Consider the following 5,000-nt stretch of genomic DNA (forward strand, 5'->3'; position numbering starts at 1 on the left):
TGTATATTTTTTAAATATATACATATATATGTGTATGTATATATATGTGCGTATATATACATACATATATACATATATATACATATATATATATATACACACACACATATATACATACACACACATATAAATTTTATATATTTATATATAAATATATATATAAATTATATATATATAAATATATATACATACATATATATATTTATATATATTTTTTTCTTCTCCTGACTCTTTGCTTCTGTTACCCACATTCATTTTTGTGAGTTTGTTTTTGGCTCTATTTATGTGAGAGGTATGTCTCAAATGCATGTCAGTTTTTAACACTGTAGAGAGAATTCAGTAAATTCAGGATAACATTTCATCTGTGGACACGTTACTCATAGAATGGCGCTTGCTGTTGGTAGCAGACTATCTGTAGTGAGGAAGTGGTGAGATGCTCTGAGCCCAAGCCTGATAGATAACCTGTCCTGCATAGAGGATTTACAAGCCTGATAGATAACCTGTCCTACATAGTGGATTTAGTCCTGTTTATAATAGTGAATGAAAAAACCACATTCTTTTCAATTAAAGACAAATAGATACAACTGAATCCAAGCTGAAGAGTGAACAGGTAACTCCTACAGATGTTGGTCCCGGGCTGTTTGCTTCGATTTGCACCCAGATGTGGAGATGCTGCGATTCTCCAGGGAATCCAGGCACTTCCTCTGTGCTTGTCATTTTACAGCTTGTATCCTTCACCTCCCTGTCAATTCTGTGAGCTCTTAATATCCTTCTAATAATTCCATTTGCTCATGTTGCCCAGAAATGAGGGAGCCTGTTGCTCTTTTCTGCTATATTACACCTTCTCTCTGCCTTTTCAAATGATTTTGGAGGCAATTTAGCCATATAAGGAGCACTAGATTGCAAGTGAGGTGATCAGATTCAGGCCTGGGCTCACCATTTAATTATAGACAAGGCATTTTCTGGAGGAGAACCCACCAAAGAACAAAAATGCTAAAAACCCTGGCTAAATAGACCTTTGTAGTTTCTTACAGGCTGGGATAATCGGGCTGTTGGGAACACTAAAAACAGGGAGTGAAATTCTGCTAAATTAAACCCAACAAACATTTATTTAAGGATAATTTAAAAAGCATTTAGAGAGAGGAGATAGGAAATGGGGGAGATGTGAAGAGGCCTAGCTGTGCTGATTGAGAAAAAGGCTTCAGGCATTTTTTAACCCAGGTTTGACCTGTAGATACTAGTGCTGCGTGATTGATGGACCCGCTTTCCTGGTGGACACTCACGTTCCAGTTTGGGAGAGGAATCTGAATTCAGGTCACCAGGCTTGTGTCCCAAATGCATTGCTGACAGAACCATCTCCCAGACCCATTTTTCTCTATTTTATGGCACTCTGGGGAGATCAAAATCAAAACATTCCCAATGGCACATTTCTCATTCAATTTTGGGTCTTACATCCGACTTACCTTTTCTCTTGTGTTTTAAATATCTTTAGTGATTCTTCATCTCCTCTAATTCTTTCCTCATTTTGTGGGGCTTACCTCAACTCTCCTGTTAAAACGTTACTCATTTGGTTTTGCTTGTTGTTCGTTTCAAATGCTTTTTGTGTAGTGTGTGTGTGTGTGTGTGTGTGTGTGTTTGTGTGTAGGTAGGTGTTCACTGTGAGCACAGATGTGTGAGGGTGCACATGGAGATTGGAGATTGATGTAAAGTGTCCTCAACCACCATCATCATCATCATCACCACCACCACCACCACCACCACCATTACCATCACCACCACCACCATTACCATCACCGTCACCGTCACTGTCACTGTCACCGTCACCATTACCATCACCATGATCATCACCATCATCATCGACAAGGTCTCTCCCTGACTCTCAGATTGGCTGTTCAGCAAGCTCCCCAGGGTTCTCCTGTCTCCACTTTCCAATGTGGACCTTGTTGACCTATGCTGCTCCACCTGGCATTTATAGGAATCTTTACATCCCGTGCTTGTTCTGCTAGCACTTTTCTGACCCGGCCAACTCTCCAGTCCCATAAATGTTTTGAAGTCTACCTTTCTCACCGAGCACTGCCTTGGCCATCTTCTTCAGGAGTTTTGTTTGTGTCTTTGAGACAGTTGACTGGTATTGCCCTGGGCAAGCTTAAACTTGGTGTGTGTGCTCAGCTGGCCTTGGTCTCGCAATGGCTCTTCTGTCTATACCACCTGGGTGCAGGGATCACGGTGGGTGGGTACTCTGCTTCCCTTTGGAGATCGATAGCTAGTGTTCTGGTTTTATAACTTTGTCAGTGCTGTTTGGTATTTTTTAAGATGGTGAATGTTGCTTGTATCGTGGCTTTTTGTTTCTTGTAATTTCTTTCATGGCCTAATGTATGACCAGTTATGGAAATGCTTTATAAGGGTTTAGACACTATGTGTTTTCCCTGTGTGTCAGATACAAAATTCTTTATGGACTTTAAGAGTCAACCTATGAATTGCATAACTTAAACTATTTTAAATTTTCATGTCTTACTGTAAGAAGTATGATAAAATAACCCATTATAACTGTGCCTGTAGTTTTTTTTTTTTTTTTAATGAATTTCTTTTTCCTGGCTTTATCAATTTTGCTTTGTGGCTTTCAAAGAATATTAATGAGCTATTAATTTCCTAACAAACATTTCCTAAGCAGATTCTTCCTTTCATCAACATAAAAAATAAAGCATCCTTCATCTCATGAGCTATTTTCTATTTCCTTTCTTGCACATATATGTGTGTGTGGTGTGTCTGCATGGACGTATGGATGCCTCCATGTACACAAGTGCATTGTATGCAGGTGCACATGGGCTCCTGTGTTTGACACTGTCTGTCTCTTTCAAATGTTCTTCCCTTCCTATGCTGAGGCAGCATTTCTTGCTCAATCTGTAATTCAACTTTCCTATTAGGCAGCTAACCAGCTTCCTCTTGACAACCCCACTCTCAGCTTCTGTTTTCCTGCTACTACAGGGGAGCGAGCACACCTGCCCTGCTCTTACCTGGGTTCTTAACCCCTGAGCTCTGGTTCTCAAGCTTAGCTCTTGACTTGCTTCTCAGTCTTCTGAACAGTTGGCCCTTTACTTGTTGCTCTACCTTCCAAGGCTTGGACTCACCCATTGGTCTTTAGTTCCTCACCTTACCTGTAGTCAATTTTCATTTCATTCATTCGTTGCATTTACTTTTAAAATCCTTTGCCTGAGATTATTTTCTAATCCTAGTCTCTGCCTTTTAATAGCAAGTCTTAACCCATTTACAGTTTTTATTGTTATTTCTTATACATTTGTATAGCTTCCCAATTATCTTACATTTCCCCGTTCTTTCTAAGATTCTCCAGTGTCATTATTGTGTTTATGTCCTTCTATGTTTTCTTTACTCATTTGATGGTCATGCATTTTATTGCATTTTTTTCTAGTTGCTATCATCAACTATTTTTCACACCCCCACTCTCTTTTCTTTCTCCTTTGTTGGGGTTTTATTATAGTGATCATATTTTTCCTCCATATCATTATACTATCTGCCTCCAGATAGTTTTTATCCACAATATATCACTACATTATTACTTCAGCCTTCATGTGTTTGCTTTATGAGCCTTTCCATACCATAGTAGCTCATCTCAGCATAAACCCAGAGGTTCTACGTTCCTTTCCTTAGAAGCTTTGGCGTTATTATTCCATCGTTTGCTCACATTGATCATGATAAGCACTGTCAAAATGGCATATCTTCACTTTTTGTCTTTCTTATAGCATTCAGGAATTTATATTAATTCATAAAAAAGTGAAACTCAATGATAATGCCATGTGTGTGTACACAGGCATCAATTACTGCTATGCAAAGCTAGATGAACTATTTTAAAGACATTTTCCCTTAATAATGTGAAGAATTTCCTTTGTTATTTCTTAGAATAGTGTTATTGTTCACTCTTTCCAATATGTCCCTTTTAGAAGCCCTATGGCTTCTATATTTATATATCTTGCCTCTTTTATAATTCTAATCTCTGAACCATTTGATTTGACATCCTGAAATTGTTGGTTCTGTCTTTAAACTCAACATTTTCCTCTTTAATCAATCATTTAACCATTGAGTCAACATTTTATCTTTTCTTGTTCAAAATTTAAATTTATTCCTGAGGAATACAGTGTCATGAGAATGAAGACCTTCATATAGTCACTCTAAAGACTTGTTGCATTTGCCTTTATCAGTTCTGTTTGGGTTTCTTTTGTTCTTATTTTATTGAACTCTCCATCACTGTATAGTGAATTCAGTTTTTATACATTGCCAGTTCTTGCTATTCCTTCATCTTTTAGCTACAGATGTCCTCTTATACCAATGCTTTGTCTGTGATTTCTCACTATGCTGTAGCCAGGGACAGGCTAGTTGGCAGAGGCGTCTGATACATTTTTAGAAAGGTGAAAGGGAAGTGCCCACTGGATGCCTGCCAGGCTCTGCCAAGCATCACCAGGATGGAGGACCTTGTGTTTTATCTCCTATGTTTGGTCTTCAAATTATTGTTGCTGGGCAAGTATGAGCTTCCAGGTCATTCATGTCAATTTTCTTTCCTTACAAATCACACAGAGCACACGGCCCATGTAGATGCTAAAACACAGGTTTGCATCAAAGCAGAGAAACGTGGACTAAATATGATATATGTATCATCCCTATTTGGCATACACACACAAACACACACACACACACACACACACACACACACACACACACACACACTTTACAGTAAACTCATTCAAGACCTGTGAAGAACTGTCTTCAAACAGCATCTTATTAATAAGATTGAGTCTTTCCAATTTTCTGAATACATGGTCCTCAATACAAATAATGATACTTCCTGTTCTCAGGTTTTCTAGTATTTATATAATTATTTCCCCTGTATTGTTGAACTAGCAAAAAGAATGTTAAGCAATAATGTTGCTAGTGCATGCTGTTCTGATTTCATAATGCCATATTTCTTTTAATGTATTTGCTGTTAGTTT

The sequence above is a fragment of the Mastomys coucha genome, unplaced genomic scaffold (assembly GCF_008632895.1).
Source record: "Mastomys coucha isolate ucsf_1 unplaced genomic scaffold, UCSF_Mcou_1 pScaffold5, whole genome shotgun sequence".
Taxonomy (NCBI): Eukaryota; Metazoa; Chordata; class Mammalia; order Rodentia; family Muridae; genus Mastomys; species Mastomys coucha.